Below are 26,884 nucleotides of genomic sequence, written 5' to 3'. Positions count from 1 at the left end.
TATGGGGAGGGTAGTATTTGCATCATCTAAACAGGTTGTTTTCCTTCCCAAAGCAGTCCGTTCTGTTTATTGCAATGACTTAAAAACTTAGAATAGAGTGCCAGTAAAAATATCACTGTACTTAAATTTTAAAATGAACTCTTTGCCTAAAATTTAGTACTCCAGCAAACACTTCTTTCACTTAATTCAGTTGATGAAATATTTCTAAAATACAAACACAGTCAGATGCAAAATCAGATCATGCAGAGTATGTTAAAAACATAGCTGAGTTATTAATATCACAGCATTTGATCAGCTACCTCATCACATTTTTCAAAGCAACAAAGTCTGCCCTTACACCTGCAAAAACAGGCAGCTGCACAAGGTGTCTCCTTGCACTGAAATTACTTTCCAGCTGCTTTGTCAATAAAGTAGCTCCCCCTAGGCAAGTCTTTCTTGCCCTTGAAAGAGCTGAAAGATTCGTTCTGCTCCATAAATATGATCAATGTGTAGTGGGACAGATTTACTACATCTCAATCTTTTTCTAATCTCTTCCCACAATATCATCAATACCCTCTGTTGCAAGAAATTTCTAGAACAATTGTGTGAAGCTGGGAACACAAAGGATTGCCCCTTTACCCTCCAGAAACCTAGGGGATTCTCCTTGGCATCTTCAAGAAGGCAATCTGGGGAATAAGTGAAGCAGGTGTCAAAGACTGGCGTTGGGGTCTCTGCACAAGATGCTCAGGAAGCAGCATCCACAGATGCCAACTTCGTCAAGGCCTTCAGACAACATAACAAGGACAGCCACGTAGTTGTCAGCCACTGGGGGAGGACTTGGAAGGCAGTCAAAATTGCAGAATTGCCATTGCCTTTCCTGGTCCTGTGCTTCTTGGGTTAACCGAGCTTCCTCCATTGAAACCAGTGTTTGTCAGTAAATTCGTTGCTTCTAATTCACAGCAGGAGCTGTTGCACTGTCTGGAATCAATCAGCATAAGTGTGCTATTTTATCCAATGTGGATTCCTTGTGCTTAGTTTCTACTATGATTGATACCTTTCAAAATTCAACCTAAGCATATAAATGTGAGGGTATGTTGGGTCCAGTTGAAATGCTCTGAGAAGTCTTAATTACTGCCCTTAGAGTAGGACAGACAATGAAAAACACCTAGTGGTTGAAACAGAGCTTGGAAGAGAATATGAGCTGAAGACTAAATTATCTAACTAAACTCCAGCTATCCAAACAGAATCATACCTCAAATATTTCCACATCATGAACTATGTTGGAAGATGTCATACTGGACTGAACTACAGAACTTCATAGACAAATCCTTTTCTACTTCTTTCTTTTCTTATTTTTTTAAATTTCTTGGACCGTTCCAAAGGATCTTCAGATTCTAAATGAAACAAATTTAAATTGCTTCTTACTAACAAAACTGAAGAACTTTCAAAGGCATTTTTCAGAGTTTTTTCTTCATACCTACGTACTCATCTTCTTTGTGCAGGTGTTCACTGTTGAGAAGGACATGTAACTGCTTGGCTAGAAATCAAAACAAGAACTCTGCCACTGAAAGACATCTCTTTTGGATATTCTCTGTGTTGTATGCTCTACTGCAAGCAAACTAAACAATGTCAAAATGTGTGTGTCTGCTAATGTAACAGGTCGAATAAGTCAACTATATCCAATATGTAAGAAGGCCATGCTAATATATGCTTTGAAGTCAGAGGGAAATTCTTAAAAGTAAATAATTTTTAAAAAAGAAAAGGTTGGCATCTTTTCTGAACAGAGGTCATAAAATAATTATAGACTTGAAATGAAACTATTCATCTTTCTGTAGTAAATCAAAACAGATAGGTAGATATTTTCCCAGACAAATGTACAAGAAGACTAATGAAGTCTGACAGGATGAGTGGTAACCACGGCTCTATGTTTGGCAGCGCTGTTTGAGTTGACCCAGTCAGAAGCTGAGACAGGAGCAGTTCTGAAAAGGGACAGCCAGAAACCCAGACATATAAAGCCCTGACAGATCTAAGTTTCTAAATTAAAATGGAAGGGTAAGAATTGTTCAGTTTCCTTCAGCTGGCTATGTCACATCTATACTGAAGTAATGTGCAACACAAATTTCTGATTCTTTTTTTAGTTTATATACGTAATGCCATTTACTAATAGATTATAATAGATTAATAACATATGGAAGAAAATCTTCTGGAAGAAACTTTGAAGGCCAACCTTCAGCTGTCAGCTGTTGTGCATGTTTTTCAGTCCTTAGATCTTACTGGAAAGGAAGCCTCTTCAATTTATTTCAGACTATGTCCCAGAAACAACAGCCACATCTCAGGAAGTGCCAAACTCTTGGTTGGTGACCTTGTGCTGTTTAGTCCTCATATACATCTCGTTTTGACTGACAGAACAAGGAGAAAAAGCAGTGTATCTGTGTGCAGTTCAGAAAGGAGAAACAAGTTTCCCATATGTTTGGATTTACATGATCATAAACTGTCACTTTAATTTGTTAGCTCTGAAACCTAGTTTTAGGTATTATTGGCAATAAGTTGACCCACCTGAGGACAGAATGACTTCCTCATTAAGTAGTGTGTCTTAGTACCAGTAATAATAACAATCATAGTAATGCAATTGTCAGAAAAATGGGTAATTTGTAACTTAATATCTTGATAAACCTTGCTCTTTTGATTCTCCATTAGGTGACAACTAATGGCCTTGAACTTATAACTGTACATTTGTTCTGAATTATTAACACCTGATCTCACTAGTCATAATGATTTTATTGACAGCATCCAAATCACAAAATTGCTTTTGCTTCACTTAGGTAAAGAATTCATTTAATTAAAGACAGCATTTAATAAGAAGGAAACATTAACACATTATGTGGCAATTATCTGTTTTATAATCACATTAAACAGCATACCTTCATCTGTACATTTTTCTGTGGCTTAAAAAAATAAATTACAACACCAGCATTGTATTACAAGGTTTATATTTGTGATTGCTTCACTTTATCATTTGAATATTTGTATGTATTAACAGAAAATAGCATTTGCATGGGGAGCAAGTATACATATAAATCATGAAGAGAAGGCATTGCTGTGAACAGTGATGAGGATTCAGCAAAGCATAGTTGTCTAATTGCTTCATTTACATAGACATAGATGTTCACATCAGAGCATTAGTTGTACTGGAAACTTCTCTGCAAATGCAGTTAGAGTTAGATGAAGGTGAGCTGAAAGTGTATTCTGGAAACAGCTATCAAATGCAAATGAGCCAAGAAGTTGCTTCTATATTGTCTGAAAGACCTAAAAAATAGAGTGGCCCAACTAACTAAGAAAAAGAGAAAACAGAATCTGAATAAAACATGCTCTGCAAGATTCTCATTAGAAATAAAATATCGCTGAAGATTATTAAAATTACGTTCAATAAGAGAGCAGCTGCAGATTCGCCTAAAGCAGACAGCAGTGCCTGTGTCCAGTATCAGCCGCTGGTTTCCCCACTGATTTCAGCAATCTCCCTTTGTAGTGCTCCTTGGACTCGTGCCACTCCCAAGCTGCCACGTTTCTGGCTACATGCCCCTCATCCCAGCAGCAGCTTCATCTGAAGCCTGGCATGTTGTGGAGGTGTCCAGTGGCTGCACTTCACTACACAAAAACAAGGAAGGGAATTAAAAGATATGGACGGAGAGTCGGGGAAAATGTATAGTAAAAGCAGTAATTTCCTGGAAAATGCAAGAGGCCAAAAAGCAGCAGTCTGGGTGTATCTCCTTATCTGTTGCTGGGAGATGTAGACTATGACCTCCTATAGAAACTTTTAAAAATGCTTCTGTATATACATCTACATTTTATCCAGCTTAGAAAGAGTAAACTGTAATGTAGCTTCTCCTCTACACTGTTTCTAAGGGAAGAACAGATCAGACACTACACGACAGCATTTGCAAGGCACCACATATAAGAGATTTAATGTCCCTGGAAAATGACAGGTATCTGCTGTTAAATCTTCTGTCATTTGCCTCTTCATCTAGCCAAATGGCCTTCTTCAAAACAAGGGTAATCCCACCTATTACCCATCTACTTCTGAAGTGAGCTGCACCTCTGTGTGCAGCTCAGTGATGCACTTGATGGCTCACTATGATGAGAATGAGTAGAAACTGCAAGACGATAAGTTTTGTGGATAAAAAGGTCTTGCACAGTTGACAGATCCTTGAAAGCGGAAAAGCAAAAAGTCTTGTCTGTAGTTAAACTTGGCTCACTCATATCTTGCCAGTATCTTTAAATCCATGGCAGTGGCATGATGATTCTGTTGTCATCCAGGAATGGTATTTCAGAACACAGCCCATTTCCAGTTTGGTATCTACATACAATGTCCTGTATCCCTACTAAGTGATGAGAAATGTGGGTAGAAAAATGATAGAGACAGTTATACCTGAGCTCCAGTGAGAGCACTGACTAGCCAGTCCAGGGCTGCTCTTGACTGTGCATCAGAGAGCACTGCCTAATTTTGTTCTGGGTCTGGCCAGCTGACTACTGATCTATGCAGACAACTTGCAGTTTCTTTGTTCAGCTTTGGGTAGAAGGTACAGGTGCCATCATGCCTTAATTGCCCTCAGACTTCAAAACAAAAAGTCTTCAGATGTGCTAATGTAGATTTTTAGTTCCTGCAAATGCAGATCATGGGGGTTTTCAACTGACAGGCAATACTTGTTCCACTGCTTTTAATAAAACTGCAAGTGTGAAAGACACAATTTGCAAAAGGCTGTGCTAGGTCCAACATCCAGCTACATTATTCTGCTTTATCATCCTGATCTTTGCCACTGTTTGTGGGAGCCAGCACCATCCATGCATCCTGTGCCTGGTTCTATGGGATACACATAGTCCCAGAGGACTTCTGCAAGACAGGAGCATGTGAGTACTAAACATGGCTAAATTACTTCCATACCACTGGTCTATCTAATTGTATCTTGAGCAAGAACACTGGATTTCCAGGTCTGAACTCTTCTACATGCCAGTTTTTCTGGTTTTAGAAATGGCCATCAAGAAAAAAAAACATAGTATTGAACAAGGAAAGAAAACAAGAGGCAGAGGGTTAATATATCATGTATAAATAATGCAGAAGTAAATGTTGCATAATGATAGATTAAGATTGAACAGTGGCTATTTCTAAGTAAGAATAACATAGGTACATCTAAGAAACATGTTGATATAGTATATTACTTACATACTATGCTGTGAATGGGACACATACACTTATTTTTAGTAACTCTTGACTTAATAATAGCAGTGCACAGGGATTTTGTGCGTAGCATTTTACAATGAGATGTCATGTACCTTAAAAGTAATGTGATTCCTTCTGAATCTTGCACAATGAGCCTTGCTCTGAGAACAGCTGGGAAAATTGTTTCAGCACAGTGTTTTACCATGTATTATCTACAGCCTATGAAGTCAACTTGCACTTGTTCACACAACATCATCTTAAAGTCACCTTAGACTGACCATCATAGAAGGTAAATTTTTAAGGTGATAATCTCTCAAGCCTCAATAGACAACAACAGCAGAGCCTTCATAGAGATCTTTAGGCACCAGACCCGGAACTGCACCTAACTCAGAAAAACTGCAAAGAAAGAAAGGAAGACAAAGGCACGCCAAGGAAATAAGCTGTGGATTTTGAATTCCACATCTGAATTGCAAAGTGAGTCTAGATTCCACCACATTATGACAAGAGTCAGTCTGGAGCATTTTTGTTCCCCTGAAGTCTTCCATAAGATTCCCTCTAAGCATGATATGATCCCTGCCAGATGAAAACTATTGCACACAGTTCCCTCCAACTGCAGTTATATCGCATGCAGGAGATTAAGGGAGACAGAATGTATTCTATTATCTCAAAGACTACTACAGTTCCATTTAAAGCAAATTGAAAGGCTCTCAGTAACTTCAGTCTTGTCCAGCCTGATTCCAGAGGATTTCTCTCTCCTTTTGCTAATGCCTCTAGTATCTCTCGCTCATGACTATTAGCACACCTCAACTAGGGGAGAGCAAGGGAACATTTTCAATCACTTTTTTGATCACAAAATGGAAAGCAGCACAGCCTGTGAAATGCACCCTCTGGAAAGGACAGAAAAAATGTGATTGTTTAAAGTATATTTGTAATTCCATGTGACCTAATGATAGCTTCATGTATGCTATATATGCAGTAACGGAAGGGATGCCTAAATGGATTAGTGGGGAAACAGTTTACTGAAGAAATATCTCTGTTACTCATCATCTGCAAAAAAAAAAAGGGGGGTGGGATGGAGGGAGGGGAGGGGAAGATGCGGGTTGTATTTAACCCTTATTTTTTTATCTTAAGAATATGAGATTGGTAAGTAAGAAGCAAAACTTGATCTGTTACACTGAGGTGTACTCTTTAAATACCAGTTGGCACATAGCATATGTCTGAATCGTTTGATAAGTGTACCATTCCAAATAGCCTAAATCTCAATACATCCCTAGCCAAACTGTCATGACTTCCATCTGCTCTATGTGGCTGGTTTCCTTCCCCCAAGAAATGAGGAATTGAGGAAGGGAGAAGTGTATGTATACAAACCTGACCCCCAAAATGATGGTGGCACTGGGCTGCGCAACTCAATCTGTGATCTTGGAAGTACTTCCAGGTGCTGCTTTTTAAGCATACCCAAAGAGTACTCTGGCAGAAAGCCTAGATCTCGCGGTATGGAAAAACTGTAATAAGCTGTTGTCGATGCATATATGGAGATTGGATATACAAAATATTCTAAAACTTCTTTAACTCAGCTTCTTCCAGTGCATTGGACACTCCATAAATTTTTTCTTAATTGTTCCCTCAAAACAAATAATTGTTAAATCCATACATATTTTGCATACATCCTCTTGGGGGAGGAGTAGAACAAGCCCATACACAGCATTTTCAGGTTGAAAGGATCCGACAAGCATCAACTAATTATGCTACTTAGAATAAAAAGAAGACTCATCTACATAGCTATAGAAGAGCTAGTCTCCCCTTTCAGTTGAGTGGCATATAGGCATTACAGACTAGAGTCTAGAGCACTATTCATCTCATCTCAAAGCAGCCACCTAAAGTAGATGAGATGCATGTAACCAAAAAACCACCATTTTCTTACTATTGACTGCAAAGACAGTTTACCCTGGCTGCCTTAACTAAAGGAGAATTTAGATAACCAAGCCTGACTGGACTGAACTACCTTCAGTAGCGTCATGTACTGTATTAATTATATTCAGTTCAATAGCTCCAGTGATGAAAGCAATGGTTTCAAGATTTGAAGAAGGAATGAAAAAGGAGAAGAAATAAAAATTTCTGATGTACAATAGGACTGTTTAGTATCTGTAAGCAATATCCTTCTCCTGTTATGCATAAATGGACTGAATATTTGCTATTCTTACTATGATCACTATTTTCTAGAAAAGAAAACCTATTTATTTAATTCTGCAAGCTTTCTGGTTCATGTTACAAATGATTGTCCTAATCTCTTCAGACTGAAATGCTGATAATACCAGCTATTTTAACTGTCTGTGAAAGGTAATCTATTAGACAGCATTTAGTGGAAATGCTAAGTCACAGCTTGAAACAGTGATGAAGCACCTGCTAGGAAGGCAGGGCCAACCTAGGGGAGCTCAGGTGCGTGGAATGCACCTTAGTGACTAAAAGGGGTGGTGCCAGGATCATTGCAGATCCCATTTAAGGTTTGCAGTAGAGGTAAAGGTATTTTGCTGGAGATTCCTTCCTATCTGAGGCCTTCCAAAGGTAAGCAAATTTTTTTTCCTTCATTTCTGTATCCATGGCTGCTGTGTTTGGACTTGTCCTTGTTTGCTTCAGCCTAGGACTTTGCTGACCTGCTATTATTGCTGTATTTTTCATCGCATTACACAGCAATATGACAGTTAAAATTGATTGTCCTTGTATCCTTTCAAATTATGTGGTATTAATTATCACATTTTGTGCCATTCAGATATCCAGCATGTTTACTTCTACAAGAAAATGTATTCATTTTTTAGTAAAAATTCTACTCAGAGAGTCATGAAGAAACAACTGACATACATATTAGTCATGTTTACTTGTGGCTTGTCTCCTGAAGACATATGTGGCCAATCTGGTCATAAAAGTCACAGATGCACCTCTAATATACTGTGCTAATAGTTGTTAAACTTTTGGTTTGACTTTTCCATCCTTCTCGGTAACAAGTAGAGTACTAATATTCAGTCAGAGCAGAATCAGATGGGCATCTTTTATGACAATAATGTGTAGGAAACAGGATTTCAAAGGATCACTGAAGGAATCTGTTATTTTTTGCAGTTATTTTTTAAGAAACAGCATGCAGTAAGAAGATAAAGTAGCCCTGTCTGCTTAGGAGCACTATACACAGTGTACCATGGCTTCTTTCAAATTCTTTTTAATCTTTATAACTTTATTCTAGTATGTTATAACAAACAGAAAAATAAATAGTTGTATGTATTTGTCAGGTATAGAAGACAGACCCACACAGTGTGCACACTGGGCTCCTACTTCATCATGTTCTGTTAACATGGAGTACTCCACTCACAATGATCAAAATGCAGAAAGCAGAATAAAAGAGTGAAAATGGAGAGGGGAACAGCAACAACAACAAAACCCTAAACAAACCTAAAAAAAAGCCACAACCAAGAGAACGGCAATGCTCCATAACAATTCAGTTACAGCCAAGTCAATGAAGCCTGTTTGAGCTAAGGTTGTAGTCAGTGCCACAACATGCAGGAGTATTAGCCATCTGGGAGCCTAAGGCTTGGAAAGATGGTTACAAGTACAAACCCGCCCCCTCATCTGAGGGAAAAGGGCAGCAAAGTATCTCAGTTTCAAATCTCACCCAGTTCTGAAGAATATATTGATTTTTGTTCAGCCTTTGTGTACATGGGCACAATATTCACACAGTGAGACCTCTCCTCCCTGGGAAGATGGAAGGAAGAATGACTCATGAGTCAGGATGACTATGCTTTGACAGTGGTAGAGGTTCTCACAGTGAAGCACAGAGCTTTTCTATGGTCCTTTGATACAATTTAGGGCAACCACCAGCTGTCTTCACTTACATCAAGAAGGCATATGAAGTTGCAATAAGTTAATCATGCTCTCTCTATACTGGAAGTATGGGGAGTTGTAAGTCATTTTGTTCTAAGCTATTACAAAATCCCTTTATGGAGATGATTAGCTGGGCTTAGTTTACTGTTCTGTTATTGTTTACATATAGCCAAAGGTAGATAAATTAACAGTCTGGCAAATATTTCTGTTGTACAATATCTTTGTCCTTGCATGACAATTCTCATTACTTTTTCTAATACAGTTACAATTGAAAAGAGGGAAAGAAAAAAAGATTCTTTTCTTTCTGTTTTTCTGAAGGTCTTATCTGAAAGCTCTGTTCTGCCTAAATTGTTGACTCATCCATGACACTTCTCAGTATCCATCCTTACCCTGATGCACAGCAGACCTTTATAACTTAAATACTGGAAAGCAGAAAAGAGTTACACTGGGGATGGGAGAAGAGGCTATATACCAGGGCTACTATGAAAGTGATGCCTTCTATGTTAGTAAATTGGCCCACATGTCAGGGGCTGATGTTGTTGGTATGACAGTAGAGGCTGAACCTTCCCACCAGTATTTCATTACATGTTGTCACTGTGCAACAGTTGGCAGCAGAGGTGCAGTCGGACAAAATGACATCTGAAAGAGAAGTGTGTATATAGGAAATGCATGTCACTGAATTCCTCCCTGCAGAAGAAATTGCACCCATTTGCATTCACTTATGCTTGCTAAACACTGATGGAGACCAAACAGTGGAATTGAGTACAGTATAGTTTCCATGGAGATAAATAGGAGACGTTACTTTCGGAGCAATCTATGTAGTATGTATGTAGAAGTAAGATTTGAGGACCTTCATAATAAATCTGCTTAATTTGTAGAGGAGGGAGGGGGGTGGAAAGAGAACACCTTTGTTTTCAATTCTCAGCCTGACAAGGTCCAGTTAAAACCTAAGTCATACAGCAACTCATTCCTTCCTGCCCATTATCACCTTTACCAAGGAGCCAGTCTTAGATTATTTTTTCATTTGTTTTTGAGCAGCCCTATTTTCTTCAAAGTGCAACCTCTGAATATTCCAGTTGCCATTCATTGGTATGCACAGATGTCTTTACATGCTCTTTTGAGTGAGATGTGTAGGGAGTTATACTTGTCTTAGTGAGCTGGGAAGAGTAGGATGCAGTTCAGCTTCTTGGTCTGCGTTGCTCTTCAGAGTTAGTAAGTTTTAAAGGTTAATAAAAATTATTTTCGGCGCCAGTGACAGCAGATGTATCTTTGAATGGAGATAAGGCAGAAAAACTGGAGACAAAAGTGTCATATTACATTGTGACTTTTCAAAGCAGAGCTTTACCTTTCAACGTCCCTTGTTTCCTATGCATGTGAATAGGTTTCTGCCCTCTCCCAGTCCTGTTCTGCATAATAAATCCAGACTTCCTACTGTGGATTGCAAGTAAAATGGCAGCTTGCACAGAGACAAGTGTGATAACAAAAGTTTAGAAAATGGACAGCATTTCTAGGAAAGGTTCTGAAAATTTACTTTCAAGAAATCTAGCATGTCATGCTTCATTTTTCTCTATTTCTTCTTCTTATAATAATACTTTGTTATCATAATTAATGCTGTTTATTTTAACTTCAGTGAAGTAAAAGCAATGACATTTTCATGTGGTTGAAGTAAAACAGAAACTACAAACTCTGTGATTAGAAGTCATCCTCAATGAGGCAAGTTCAGAATCCAATCCTGTGGTTATCTGTGCATATGAGAAATGTGACAGAGTATTTGGAAATATTTTGAAATACACAACTGTTTTGGAAAAAGATGTTTTGTTCACAATAAAGTACCATAGCACAAATGTATGTAGATAATACATAGATCATAAATGTGATTACTTACGCATTTATTTTACTTGTCCCATCAAGTTTAAAGAACCACATAACTTCAGAGATCATTCACACAGAACAAATAAGGAATAATCAGAACAATTATGCCATGGTCAGCAAGTGCTCATTGACTTCTTGGTAAAAATAACTATATCCACAGCAAACAGAATAACTCTGGCAGGGGAAAAAAAAGGGTGGGGGGGTTGGGGTTGGGGGGAGAAATTACAAACTCTAAGATATGGAATAAGTATCTACATGAGATCAAATTCAAATCTCAGCAGAACGTATGAAAAGAGAAAAAGTGAGAGAGACTCAGATTCAGCTTTCAAGAGTCATGTACAGAGCACCTATCGCACTTAATGTTGTCAGCTCAATTCAAGAAAAGTTCAAAAGATCTCAATGCAGTTAATAATTACAAACAAGAATTTATTATCCAAATCTGAAAGAGAACAACCTCCTAGACAGCAGCATAACCACATTTTGTTATTTATTCTGACAGTAGAAATTAACTAACAAAATGCAGATTTAAAGTTGGTAAAATACATATAGAGAGGTATGTTGATATATGAAAGGCACTCAGAAAAGAAAATATATTCATGCAATACACCTAACCACTAGCAATAAAAGTCTCTCAGGAGGTGTTTGTAAATCTCCTCCTTACTGGAAGCCTAAAATAAAAGGAAAGTGAGGGGGAGTGAGTTACCTTTTTCTTCCACACCCTTTCCCAGAACACCTGGCAATGCCCATAGGAACTCAGCAATGAGAAGGCAGCTGGACCAGAAGGTAAGATATCCACGTGAGTTTCAGCCTCAATTCTCAATGGTGTCACACAGCACTGTGGAAAATAACTGCTCAAAATCCCAGGACAACAGTGTGTAGAAAGGTCCCAGTATTTTCTAGGAAAGTGACTGGACCCCCAGAGGGTTGATTCTCCAATGTGCATCTTATAGATATACCCCTTATAGGTTATAACTTCTCTGTACTTGTGCAGCGCTGTTAATATGCATGAAATTCAGTGTGCTTTAGAGGAGTAGTTCTCACTGTGCTGCAAGCTGGTTTGTATTTAGAGGTGAAACTACTGTTAGGGAGATCACAAAGTCTCTTTTGGTTTCATTTCCAGTGACTTCTTTGGTCCTCCAGTGAACAGCATGCAAGCATTGCCCTTTTTTGATGGACTGCTAGAGATGGACTTAATAATAAAATTCTTTCAGTTTCCACTGACTTACCCCAGAAACAAATTAGAAGATACTCTTTACTTTTAGTATAAAGCATGAACATTGTCTGTGCACAAGAAAGATGAAAAGGATTGACTAAAATGTGTTTTACAATACTCTCTACTCAACAGAATCGCAAAATTGTGGAACTGTAGTGACTCCATCATCACCGAATTTCAGTAGAAGTGTGGCACATCCCAGGATAGATTCCACCACAGTGGAAGCACAACCCTCAGGGTTCCCTCTTGAACACATGGAAATCAGGCTCCAGCTCTTCTTGTTAGGTAAGTGTTGCTTAGCATAAAGCATTTGTTCATTTCTTGCTTGCACAAGGGTTTGACTTTCTTAATTCCAGATGCCTGTCCTTTAAAATCTATATGAGCTAGCAGTTACACATGCTGTGTTCTTTGATCTTATGGTATGAGCTTCCTACACAGCAGGAAGCAGATATTTTTTTTATGTCAAAATCGAGCCATATCTCAGAAGGAAACAAAAATAAGCTTTTTCTTCTCTGCCCCAGTTTTCATCACAAAACCTTTGGCCCCTGTTGCTTTTGTGAGATCTTTCTTCCCTGTCTGCCACATGAACTGTGGGAAATCTTCCCCAATCCTCCCATCAATCCATTCCTAAAGTTGCTTTAGGTTCAGTGTCCCTTAATTCAAACACTCCCTTCTGCTCCTGTGGGTTATAACTCAGGAATATTAATATCATCTGAATGGCCTGGCCTTGAAAGGTCATTTTCAAAAGTGTAGTAACACTCTTCTTGACCACTGCTCTATGTGTTGGCAGAATGGAAATAAAATGAAACTGCAGTTGGCTTTGTACCTGATTTCCTTGCTTTTAAAAGCATTTTTTTATCTTTTCAATTTCTTGAAAATATTCAAAGAAACTTTATGACTTAGGTCACAGATAATACTGACACTGAAGTCAGACACTGTATTAGTAAAGGAGTTACTAAAGATGCTGTATTAGTAAAGGAGTGAAAGAGTGCAATAGATGTAGGGTTCCATATGTGCTATATATTTTCAATAGTTGCATACTTCTACCTGTAGTAAGATTTCACTGCTTTGTTCTTCCAAGTTATAGACTTACTGCTTTGGTACAGGACTGCCTTTTAGTTTGTGTTTTTAGTCAGTCACAGCATATGCAAAGGAAGTTTTGATGGATGAGGGTAAAGATGGGTGTAGGGGAGGGAGTTTAGGCTTCCTTCAGGAACTTTGCAGCTCATGGCTGGACCAAACTTTGTGCAGGCATAACTGGAAAAATGTGCCAAGCAGGCTGTTAAAGAAGCATAAATGCTTCTGAAATTGACTTATGGATGGTTACCTGAGGTGTCAGAGCTACTTGATGCTATATTATAGTCCTTTTAATGCTTTATTCTGTCCATTTATGCCTTTGGTCCCATTCCCAGAATCATTGAGTCACCTTTATAAACTCATGGCAAAGAAACAGTGACTGGGAAAGGAGCAGGACAATAATGTTTGAATTCTGCGCTTTATCTGCTCAAAGTACATCCCCACCATTCCCAGAAATGCTGGAGAAAACTGTGCCTGGTCTCTTTTATTTAGCACTGCCAGACACCCAGCAAACAGGTCTGTGCACCACCCTACAGTGCATAAATCCAACATCTCCAAACTCTCCAAGGCCCCGTGTTTCAGCTGCAGAAACTATTCTGAATATGTGCTTAGGGATAAGCAAACAGCAGCATGACAGACAGCACTCATGACTCAACCTTGATAATAGGCAAACCAAGTAGTCAAATAATTCACTGTAATTCAGCCTAGCATTTCAAAATACCACACACTCCTGATTCTCTGGCAAGCTACCTCACGTAGGGTATGATATATTTTTTCAGCAGTTTCAAACTGCCAAAAATGTGGTATTATTTCTCAAACAGGAAACAAATTAATGAAGGATACGAGAGGTAAATGAAAACATGTCACAGAATGAAAACATAGTTCAGAAGCTCTTAATAAATTAAAAGTTACAAAAAGCAATTTACAGAGTGTTTTATGTATGTCACTACGATGAGGTTTTATTGGTGTGATATCATAATTTGGCTGTCTGTGGTCCCTTTCTCTTGGCAGCTCTAGCTCTAAAGACATTATGCGCTTGACATGCCAGCTCAGGAAGCTGAATGCCAGAGGTCTGCTTTATTTGGGCAGTAATCAACGAGACTTGTAGGTTTACCTAAGGACTTCCGCATCAGTTCTCCAGGTACCGCATCTTGGGGTCTTCCTTGTTTGACTTCAGTAATTGCTTTTTTTGTGCAAAGAAATGGGCTAAAGACATAAGGATTCACTGCTGAAATCATGAGGCTTTCAGTTGTTTTCCAATTTTCCCACGGAATTATCTGTGTTTACAAATGTATCCAGATTTCACTTTGAACTTTCTTCCTTCCTTGTGCCCTTAAAGATAAATGAATTCCTAAACATGTTTGTACTTGCAAATTCATAGATTTATACACTTCATGCCACTTTAATCACTTTAATCTGAAGTCATGTCAGGCCAACTATCCACAGTAAAATGGATTAGACAAGCCAGTTGATCAGAGATAGAAATGACTCTGGATTCTTTTTCTGTCTAGCCTCTGTGCATTTAGAGCACTATTTTCATACAAATAATTTTGTTCTCTTTAATTCCTTTGTGATTAAGCTAATTCAAAAATAACATTGGTTCTTAGGGAATCATTATTGTGAAGCAGAGCAGACAATGCTTTTAATTAGGGCTTTTTGTACCTCTTCTATCCATTTAGTAATAAAATTACTTCTGTATTAATTGATTAGCTATTTTAATTTACACAGCAATAAGTGCTGATATAAAGTGGCCATGAAACAGCTTTGTTAAATAATTTTTGAAGTAGAACAGATATTTGTTTCCTGGAGAAGTGAAAGATGTTTTGTTTAAAAGCTTTGTGATGCATGTGCTGTAGCTTCTGACAATCCTTCTCAGCAGAATATAGTAGACCTCTCACTGAATTTCAAGGAACTTAGTATGTACTATTTCAGCTTTATTTTTATTTCTAATAGACTCTTGTGTTGCTAAAAGAAGACATAGGTTCTTTGAATGTCTGCAAATTATGTAAAAGACCTCTCTGTTTTAAGGGAGTCAGGTTAGAAAAGAATGTTTATCTACTGAATTCTAAGAGGAGTACTGTGTTTCTGATTTTATTTATAATTCTGTTAATATTTGATACAAAGAAACAAATTGACATACTTTGGCTCACAAAAGGGAATAGTCATTAAAAGTGGTTGTTGGAAACCAATTCTTCATGCATTTTTTAAAATGGAACAAATTGCAGTTTGGAATAATGGATTAACATAATTAGATCACACACGATCTCTGTTCAATTGGCCACATTAACAGAAATATATGATGAGAATATTTCTATAATACTGCTTTCCAGTTTTTCTTTTCAGAACAATGGCTTGACTTCTCAGCTGCTCTAAATTCTTCATGCTGAAGGATGGAAATGCAATGAGGGTGTATGTTAATTATAAATTACCTCACTTAAATGACCTTACACAGGTTGGTTGTCAAAACAAAATGTCTGTGCTAATATTAATCATAACTGTTTCCCCTGCCTTTCCTCCACAGAAGGAATTTTCCTGGCCATCTCAACACATTCACATCACATTGCAGCACAGCAGCTGGCTGACCCAGTTCTACCTACCCTAACCCATCCTACCTGTTCCGAAGCACTTACCCCCAACATTAGGAATGAGACCTTCGCTATCATCGCACTCCCTCCATGATGTCATTACGTGGTTGGAATAACAGAAGACAATACTTCATCATTCTCCTCATCAATTGAAAGGTTTTTCACGTGGTATGGATGTACATAAAATTCTCTGATCCTTATATATGTGAGTAAGAGTGGAAAAGGAAAGAATTCAAGAGTTGTTTTTTTGTTGTTGTTGTTTTTTTGGTTTTTTTTTTTCTACTGATGTTGGAATGCTCTTCAATGCAGTTTTTTTCAGGCCATGGAGCTCAGAGATGCATCTCATGCTAAGCAGGTTTGCTGTACATGCTCATTCCTGTTTAAGTCAGCTGTCTTTTCTGAATTTTACAGCGACACACTGGTAGAAGCATCGAAGAGCAAGCAAGGATTAGTAAAATAATCTCTAGTGGCACCCTCCATTCTGCTCTAAAGCATCAGGAGAATAAGAGAATAGTTGATGTTCAGAGGAAAGAATGATATTTGCTATCATACAACTCTGTTTTTTCTCCTTTATTCATGGGTGAAGCTTCAATCATTCAAAAACCCTCTAAATGCAAAGATTTGTTTCTAGTTGAATTTATTCAATCTATTTGTTTATCAGGAAGAAGACAGAAGAAAAAAAAATCTCCTTTACATCCCCTATTAAAAAAAAAACAAACAAACAAATCTCTGAGTATTGAGGCAATTACTTTTATATGTTCCAGCACTTTTCCACCGAAGAATCATCAAATTGATGCACCCTGCTGATTGAATGAGGGCCAAATCCTTTGGGAAGAAAGAGGGAAAACAAAAAACAACATGAAATCATGTGGTCATATAGTACATGTAAGGGGTGTTTTGCAGCTCTAGAGTATATGTTTATATGATTTTTATTTATTTTTTTTCCTCTTTTAGGGAGGATTTATCGGTCTCTTAATATAAGATGTACGTTTTTTACATGGTGTACTTGTAACTGTGGCTTGTGCCTCTTCTTTGTTTCCCCTACCTTTCATCTGTCTTAGCTGTTGCTTTATATCTACCTCAAGACTGAAAGCTTTTAGGGCAGGAAAATTATCCTCCTGTAAGTCTGGAAAGCAACTAGCATTTGACAATATCATAACTGTTGTAATAATGATAGCCTGAGTTACCATTTTAAGTTGCGAAATGTCACTGCTTAGAGACAGGACTTAAGAGCATACATTCTTAAGGAAAACTCTATTTTGGTGTTGAATGTCTCAGCATTTATAAGGATGATAAATGTTTATTCTTCAGTGTGTTTTAAAACTGGATGTGGTGCTCATGGATGTGATTTAGCACTATGTTGTTAGAGTTAGGGTAGTATTGTTAGGTTGAAGTTGATGTTCTTTAAGGTCTTTTCCAACCTGAGCAGTTCTATGATTCTGTAATTTCAAAAAGCTGATCTTAGATCTGAGCAATTGCTAGCTATTTTGAAGATTTTCTGTATTTGGCAAGAGCATGCAGGAAAAAATGTTCCTTCCACTTTACTGGGTGTTGCTGGTGTAACTTGTCCTACAGGAGTCAGCATGGTGAAAGAAGGGAACTTTCAAAGAAAGGGAAGAATCAGATCAAACTCTTCTGGAATATGTAAGTATTTCAAGTCTATTGCATCTGAAAATACTGTGTTAGACATGCATCAAGCAATAAAACATATCTGGCAAAAGCTTTCTAGTTACTGTCAAGGTGAGCTTCCCACTGAGTCTTCATCAAAGTTTTAACCCAAACAATGATAATCAACAGAGATAGTGACAAATGGAAAGGAAGTGAGGAAGAATAGTGACATTTGGTGCTGAACCATATGTGCGTGGTTTGAAAGACATGACTGAATTGTTTTTGGTGCTCTATTATTCTGACATTTAGAATGAGGCAAGTTTCCATTTCCATTAATGTACTGCCAACTCAAAGGGGAACTGTCGCAAATTTGAGACTAAAGAAAGCTGTTCCTCAAACTTCTCTTGAGCATAATCAGTGTCCTTGCTAAGCAACAGTGTAGTACCACGATATATAATCTAAATGATTCTTACAGTTTCTGCTTCTTGAATACAAGTATATGTTTTATACCCCATGATGATTTGGCATCGCTTTCTTTGATAAAAGATCATGGATTTATCTATGAATGAAGAGCAACTGGTGCAAAGGATCTCTGTTCATCAAGATTTTCTGAATGCTAACCTGGCAGGTACAGCTACTGACAAAGTGACCCAGCTTTAGCGGAGGTCATTCAGAGGAAAGAACCTGAAAACTTAACATCTTTTTAAACTGTATCAAAACCTCAGAATTGTTTGAAGGAATAGTGGAACAACCATCAACTTTCTATATCCCATTTAAAGTCCCTAGATACCTTTACCAAAAGAGGAAAGGTGGGGAAGAGAAGAGAGAGAAGGAGGAATCAGAAGGTAGCACAAGGTGACTTGGCAATCAGGATCCTGCAAGGAAGCTCTGGACTCCATTCTTCTCTAAAACAGCTTCTAGTTGCTGAAATCTTTTTAACTCTTCAGCAGCTTTACAAACAACTTGAAATTAAGGGATTCTCCTGACTTTGTGCAACAATAGATGAGCTGAGGATGACAGTGATTAAAAACTGAAGGGATAATAATTCAAAATCAAAGTCATCAGTGTGTGCTTTCTTTACTAATTAACCTTTTCCCCGTGTGACTGCTTTTCTCTAAAGGTTTGGTCTTTGGCTCAACTTAATTCTTCCAGGAGGCAGTGATTGTTCTTCAGTAATAGAAGAAATCAGTCATACTAGCTGCCATACTGACTGTGTGATATTATTCTTTGTGTGATTCTGACAACGGTTTAAGAAAACTTCCAAGTAATAAACTGCATTTTTTTACTTAATTCCTTTCCCATGGTGGACTTGGGTCCCAACTTGCACCATTTCACCCTCACTCACTGGAAGAACAAACTCACCCAGTCTTCAAATTAGTGCTGTGCTTCAAATCACAGTCCTGAGCTGATCCTGCTCTCCAACTCCTCCTGATGCTTGTTCTTGGAGCAGTCTACAGTCAGCCAGAAGCTCATTTCCTTGCATGATTCACAAATTCCTTTGAGACCATCAGGACTTTGATACCATCATGCACACTTTTTTTCTTTTTAGTTTGATAAAGAATGAGGAAGTTGCTACAGTGTGGCTTTTGCACCCCTTTTTGTGGTATTTGTTCATTCTGCTAGCAGAAAACAGGTTGAGCAATACACACATGTCCAGATATTACAGATACATCTTGAATTTAAAAAAAATGAATTTATTGCTAGAAAAGTTGGCAAGACTGGCAGTCATAGCATCACAATCCCTGCATGGAGAAGGTGATAGAAAGATTAAATATCCTGTAATAATGATGTGTACATTCCTTCAAAACATCCTTCCATTTGATCTCAAAAATTGGACCTTTGATGAAAATATGAGCCATGAAATGAATAAAGGCAAAGAATAACCAGCAGAAATATCAAGGGAGAGGTGCAGTTTGAGTATAAATCACAGAATTTACCTTGGAAAGGATGCAAGCACAATCCCTAGAATTAGAGCAGATTTGTGAACTGAATATTGAGTTTACCTCCCTTTAAATTCTAGGCGAATCAGGAATATGAGTAATGCAATGCCATGTGAGGTGGGGAAGTAAATGAAACCTGGAAAGCAGCCAAATAGAAAAGAAAGTAAAAAACAAAGACAAAATCAGAAAATCTACTGCTCTGTCTGCAATGGCTGTTGACAAAAATACCACCTTGGATAGTTACACCTTCAAACGAAATAGGCTTGAACTCCTATTTGACATAAGGAATTGAAAAACTATGAGCTAGAGTAGATAATTACCATTCTGCGCTGCATTTTGCTTTGTGCCTTTTGGCCCACAGACACCACCCACTGAACATTTGCCTTTGAAGCGCTTCACCTTCTGTGTGGCATGAGTGACTTCTTGGTTATTCTGTCTCAATTTGCTACAGATAGGTTCAGAAGTATCCAAGATGTTTATTTTTTTATTATTTTTTTTTAATTATTTTTTTTTTAGAATTACTACAGCATCTGATGTTCAAAGCAACCACCTTGGTGGGAATGGATGGATAGCTTGGATTACTCGGGCAAGGCCAGGCCAAGAATAAACAGAATGGGTTGAGAAGTCTCAGCGAGAGCATAGGTAACCTGTGTTCAATCCATTTCACACTATAGTGAGAATTTTTACTCTACAGATGTTTGCTATCTTGGATTTACTTTATGCATATATAGATTTATTTTATTTTATTTTATTTTCCAGTTGTTTGAGCATATGAAGCACAGGAGAATTGTACAAGATTACAGTTTATCTCAGCTCACGGCACAAAATTTGACTCTGACTCTCTGTAAAGTTTTCTAAGCAGTGTAAGAATTGACACAGTTTTATATGAAGGTCACAGTATTGTATATCCAGTGCTTCTATTATTAGTCTTCCAATAGCAGAGTTTTCCTCTATCTGAATGGCAGTTATCATCATATTTGGTCCCTTTCTACCAGGAACATGTTGGTGTTGAATTCAGAGACACAAGATCAGAAACTGCCAAAAAACAAACATTTTATTACTATCATTATTGGTTGCTAAAAGTTGCTTTATCTATCTATCTATCTATATATTATATATACTATATATATTAAATACAGACTTTTCTACCTGGGTTATAATCTAAGATAGTTTGTGAACCATGCTAACTTCAGTGTAGTTTGAGTGAATTCATGGCACTGAATATTCATACAGAGTATGATACAGACACTGAACCCAATTTAGTAAATGAATACTTGTAATTTTACCAAAGCCCCTCTGAGAGATTATTATGCAGATTTATGAAGGAATATTGCTGAAGCAATTCTTGGCTGTGTTTTCAGTCACAGAGGACTTAAAGTATGTAAACCTAAAATAATTTCAGACTTATTTACTGTCACTGCTTTCATCTTCTGAACTTTCCTGACATCATTTTTCTTACTGTTCTGTATTCAGCACCCCCTCCCTGTCCTTGCCCTTGAGCAAAGAGCCAGCGTCACAACACCTGCAAGTGTTGCCAAGCTACTCCCAACAATATCCTTGCTGCCATAATGCCAGCAATCTGTTCTAATCCTGCTACTGCAAAATTGCATTACGGGCAGGAGAATGTATGGACACAGGCATGTTGGTAATATCACTCACTAGGAAATGCAGAAACTGACACACAACCAGATTTGAGCAGACTCTCGCACCTCCTCTCTGTGGTGAAGATTACCTCACTGTTTTGGGAGTGTCAGCCTCCTAAAAGAAGGAATTTTCAGGCAGAGGAATGATGGAGATAACTGACAGTATATTGCTGTCCTTTAAAATTCATCACATGTGCTCTATGCTGTTTGCTGCATTAGTAATTTTACAGGCAATATCTTTTAAAAGTGTGACAGACCCACATATTTTTGTAGCAATCTCCTGCATTCACTGTATCACCTTCAACATCATCCCTTTGGATGTCTGAAAGAAAACTCATTGCTAATTGCTAAACGTCTCCTAAAATAAGAGCCTATTCTCTGACATTGCTACCAAAAATAATAAATTAAAAAGTAGATCGTTATCCCTCACTCCACTCAATTCTGCCTCTCCTGCCCTGCTCATTAAGGAAATTAGTCACCATTGGCCATCTCAGCTTGATAACGGGCACAGGACCAGAACCTGAATCCTTATTCGTACTGCACCATTCATTCCACAGCAATAGGAGTCCTACCTTGTGTCAGATGAAGCAAAATATGGGCAGTCTTCTGGATGTGTCCCACAGGCTTCTGAAGGCCACAGCAATAGTTAAATTTTAGCATACTGTAAATACCACTGTTCTTCTTGGTTACATTTCTTGGTGTACAATGTTGCAACATATGCTACATGGAAGTGAATCTTAAAGGCCAACTTCTGCTCTTGGATTCAGATCTCCTTGACTTCACTGAGAGTGCAGAGCAAGGGAATCTGGTGACACCTGCAAGCAGTAAGTAACCATGGCAAAGTCTCCATGGGGGAGCTGCTGGAGAGATCAGCAGACATTTCCTGAAGGTCTCCTGTGCTTCATGTAAATCGTCACACTGCAGCTTGTTTTAGCCATGCTTTGCATGGTGAGCATGCACATGTACATCTTGAACTCCTTTTCAAATCTGTACTCAATAGAAAAAGGCAAGTGAAGCCTATGGGTCAGAAAGCTAATCATCTGCAAGTCAGGGGGGCATGGCAATGGGAGAAAAGAGATAGACCATGGTGGGGAAAAGCACCTGTGCAAAACAGCTCTTCCTTCTTTTCTTTTTTTCTCCTTTCCTTCTCCTTCCCTTCCTTCCCTTCCTTTCCCTTTCCTCTCTTTCTTCTCTTTCTTTGTAAACAATATTTTGTTATCTTCTTTTTCCAAAGGTATTTGTGTTTAATTCTTCCTTTTCCTTTTCCTTTTCCTTTTCCTTTTCCTTTTCCTTTTCCTTTTCCTTTTCCTTTTCCTTTTTCTTTGTCCTGGATTCTTTTTCAGTCTGCATACCCTGATCCTCTATCTTGTTCTCCCTTGTTACTTTGCTCTTGATTGACTGTCAAGTTAGAGATGGGAAAAGGGAGCTATCTTCACAAATGTCAAAGAGTAGCTCCAAAAAGACACATATTTGCACAGTTTATGGGAAACGTTTTCAACTCCACACAGATAGAATCCAAGACACTGAGGTACAGAAAAGTAATTAAAGAAATCTTCCTCCTTTCCATTCTGCAATCACTGAACTATCACTTGCTCAAGTACAGCACAAGGAGATGACTGTAACTTAAGGATGGGTCCAACTGTTTGGCTCTGTGTGAGTGCAAATAATGAAAGCCAAGTTGCATATTTTGGAAGGTGAGTCATGGCTGTAATTGACGCGACTAGACCAATAAATTGCACATGGTCTAAGGAAGATTTTCCCATTGTCAGGAAATTCCCCTTTACTCGTGGCACCCCTTCAGTAGGGCCACTAAGTATTGCAATGATTCGAGGGTTTGAGGGGAGCTGGGCATGTACCATCTTCCAGAGAGAATCAATCAAAATAACGTAAACTGCAGATAAGAAGTACTATGGTTAATATTTCAGTGCCAGGAAGTGACGATATTGTTCCACAGATCATTACCCCACTCTTCTCTCAAGAGGCCTTTTTAACACCCATCTCAGATAAAAATATAAGGCTTGCAACATCCAAAGGTAGAACTGTTTGTGCCTGACTTGCAACCAACTTGGCTTGCAGATCATTATTTTTGGGTGCTGGTAAGGAGAAGGTAGAAGTTGTTCTTTTAGGTAGTCTGTTGCCAGGGCTCCGCCAAGTCTGTAGGGACCAGGCACCATTTTGCAGCATTTGGAAAGCCAGCATGGTAGGCAGCAACTGTGAAGGCAGAGATTTTCCAGTATATCTTCTCTGCCTTTGTGGTGCAGCACACTCCTAAAGAGCAATTATACTTTAAAAATATTAGTTGTCAAAAGTAGCAATGACAAGATTTCATATTTACAATATTCTATTTACAATAATGACTTTAGGGATGCCAATCTTCCCTCAGTACAGCCTGCTTCTTTCTGCTTTTGCATACATTCATCTATTTCTTCTTTTCTTCTAGGAGTGTACACGAGCAGGTATTATCCACTGGCTAGAATTTTGGGGCGGTACTCGTTCTTATAGAACATGATTCCTGGCTTAGATCAGCAAGTTGTGTTAGAGTAGCAACAGTTCACAGAGCAATAAGCTAGTGCTTGGCTCCATCTGTCATATTCCAGTGAGTCAATGGCTTCACTGAATGTGATTTCTGTCCTGGGACATCTCTGAACAAAATGAAAGCCCTAAAGATTGCTGTGAATAGCCAGCCTGCTATGCCTTCCTTACTGCTCAGCTCATACTCAGAGCACAAGGTGTAGTGTGAGTACAGGCTATACTAACTTTTAGGAAGACTGGTACACTCCATCTCTGGTGATTCAGTGAGGAATAAAGAGGAGAAAATGTAATGTTCTGAAAGTGAAAGGTGCATTTTTGCCTGAGTATATACACAATAGGAAGTAGAGAAGGTGGAAATTCCAGATACAGTACAATATAGTACATGTACAGTAAGCACAAAACAGCTGTGCCCCCAGCAATTCATCCAGCCCACTGTAGCAAACCCCTTCAAGCTGTCACACAGAAGTACAGAAATTAGAGCAAAAGAAAATGTAGGAGCATCCAGAATCTACTTTCCTTCTGACATTTGTTTCTATGTGGTGATCATTTTATGATCTCCTTAATTTCAGAGTTCATTTATCCAGCAAAGCAGAACAAATCACTTGCTCTTCAGTCAAGGTCAGTCTTTTTACTTTGTAAATAAAGCTCTACTCTGTTGTCTGACATTAAGCATTCTATTAGCTAGTCTGTACTTGAACTGCATATTCTTTCAGATAGCTACAGTAAGGCAAACCCCAGAATATTGGCTGTAATTTTAAGTGCATCTACTGTAATGAAGACAGGAGCACTTTTGTGTCTAATAAATAAGTAGATACTTAAAAAAAAAAAAAAAAAAAAAAAATGGAAGGCATTAAAACAAACAAGCAACAGAAGAAGTAAAAATCTAAGAGCTCCACATCCTTCCTGTAGAAACTGAGAAAAGGGTAAGAATACTGAAATATCCTTTATATCTGCTTCTACTGTTGTGATAGTAGAGGGCTTTTTTTTTTTTTCTTTTNAAAAAAAAAAAAAAAAAGTTACTATAAATTTCTTGGCAGTATCTATAATATAAATTTAAGTTTCCTTTTGTCCTAATGACAAAAAATGATTGTGTACAAAAATACTTGTAGATACAGAAGTCACAGTCTTGTTCAGGTCATAAAATACCCACTGAAATCTGCTCTGATTGCTAACCATGGTTCTTCAGAAACCTTTTCCTTCTGTTTGTACTATTTCTTGCACAAATAGCATGCTTTCTGGTGGAAACTCATAAGGCTCTAGAGTGTGCAGGCTTAATGCTTGCTCCTATCCATGAAATCTTGAATATAAAAAGACCAGTTGCTCAAGAATTTATGAAAAGTGGAAGAAGCGATGCAAGTACAGCTGCAGGAAATTCATTTTATAATCTGAATGGCTGCTCAAGGAGATTTTTTAATAATAACCACCTAGTTTTCATGGGGACATTTTCACATCCCTCATTCTATATTTCTGAACATCCATCTGATACTTTGTTAGAAGTACTTGCTATATCATTTAAATGAACCATTCATTTTCCTTATTTCCACCTCAAGATTTGCCTTTTTTTTTTTTTTTTTTTGATTCTGAAAAGCTCATACGCTTCTGCTAGTCGATCCTTTCAAAGCGTTGTGTGAAGATGTTCAGTAAATCCCAAATACGCCTTACTACTCTGCTAATACCATCTATCATCGTTTTCTCTCTGATATAAATCTTCTCCTGTCTCTGTTTGCACTTAGTACCAGAAGGAGCTTCGAGAAGGTGACCCACATGACTCCTATCTTAACTTATCTGCTGTGGTCCCAGCAGTGATTCATGATCATATCAAATCCATCTCCCTGGTGTTGTTTTGTCCTTAAGGCTTCGGCAATTGCAGAGATTGGCTAGAGACTCCAATCAACCATCTGGTGTCTGCCAACTGTACCGTCTAGCCAGGTTACACTGAACACAGAGAGAAATGTGCTTTGTATTTGGATCCTTAATATGCATATCATTTCCCTTGGAACAAGCAGAATATCAACGGGTTGCAACTCCAAAGAACTGGGATGGCAATAGAAGAAAACCCCAGATGTAAAGAGAATAAATCAAGTCAGCTCTAAAACTTGACTGAATGGATATACTAGTAAAATGTATGCTGCAGCTCTGTACTGGCAAGGGTTGGATTTAGTAAGTGATGCAAGTTTTTTCATCAGTTCTACCTACAATTTTATGAGCTGGTTTTAATTGTTTTAAGTTATTAGAATGTTGTAAAGACAGATTTTTTTTTTTTTCCTTTAAATTCTACCTGTCCTCTAAATAATAGAAAGGAAATATTAGGAGCCTGAAAAACTCATTATATGCATTTTGCCAAATATTTTTTCTGAGCAGACTGCATCAGTCAGTGCTTTGCCATAGACTGCTTTACTCTGTGTGTTTTGAGATTAATCTTTCCTCCTAGATCTCTCTCCTTTTTTCCCTTCTCGCAAGGATACCATCCAACTTGAAATACAGATGCTTTTGCCATATTCAGCCTTAGCACATTATTGCCATGTGAAAAGTCCTATTAGTGATAAGCCTTTAATGACAAGCTTCTTACTCAACTGATTTCCTTCTACCATGACAAGTTTTATCACAGGCTTACACGATCACAACAGCCAAGTCCCTTAAAAGGATGTTCAGGAAACTTATTTTCAAAGGTGGCAGCACTACCTGCCTCATCTTAAGTGCCTCTAGACAGAGGGCACTAAGAGCAGGTCCCCTCCCAGCGTGTCAACACCTCAGTTTCCCATCACTGAACATCAGCAGCAGTCAGTGCATTCTTGAAACAATTTTAATATTACCACTTGCTCCTGACTGAACAGCACCAGCTATTCATGTTTCATAGTTTCATAGTTTCATAGTTTCGTGCGGGTTGGAAGGGACCTTAGAGATCATCGAGTCCAGCCCCCGGGATTCGAGCCTCTGCGTAGCAGAGCGGCACTTCTACCACTTGCGCCACAGGGGGGATTCGAATTCCAGGCCCCAGTGTTGCAAGGCGGCGTCTTTAATGTTCAGATTTAATGGCTGATGTTGCACAGGGGCTTGTAACTGGCCAGTAAGATGCTGTGGGATTTTCATTATTGACTGTAAAGAAAACAAAAGCTTCAATTATATATACTCTTACACTGTTAGAAGCAGATCTGGGACAACCACTCTGCAGGAAACAAGAAGCTCTCCCCCACGTTTGGCTTAAGCCAAGAGGAAAAGCCAGGCTGGTTCTGGTCAGGCTGTGCAAGTTGATTTCAGGGGTGCATCATCACCCCTGTACCCTGTCATCTCCTTCTATTGTTCTGAGAATAACAGAGCAGCTGGCTCTGAGGGGATTTCTCAGCACAGCCACC

At 38.3% G+C, this 26,884-nt stretch overlaps 1 long non-coding RNA gene across 1 annotated transcript in view; it reads left to right on the top strand.

The window, feature by feature from the left end:
• The window catches only part of LOC107313129, a 49,865-nt gene extending 23,397 nt beyond the window's left edge, over positions 1–26,468 (top strand). Inside the window, exons 3-7 of the long non-coding RNA XR_004307092.1 lie at positions 12,279–12,431; positions 14,235–14,364; positions 15,745–19,998; positions 24,101–24,149; positions 25,265–26,468. This is a non-coding gene — a long non-coding RNA (uncharacterized LOC107313129). The remainder of the gene's footprint in view (positions 1–12,278; positions 12,432–14,234; positions 14,365–15,744; positions 19,999–24,100; positions 24,150–25,264) is intronic.
• The last annotated feature ends 416 nt before the right edge of the window (positions 26,469–26,884 follow it).

This window comes from Coturnix japonica, chromosome 4, assembly GCF_001577835.2.
Source record: "Coturnix japonica isolate 7356 chromosome 4, Coturnix japonica 2.1, whole genome shotgun sequence".
NCBI classification, from domain to species: domain Eukaryota; kingdom Metazoa; phylum Chordata; class Aves; order Galliformes; family Phasianidae; genus Coturnix; species Coturnix japonica.
The sequence above is the reverse complement of the archived record's forward strand: the minus strand, read 5'-3'. Positions and strand labels throughout refer to the sequence as shown.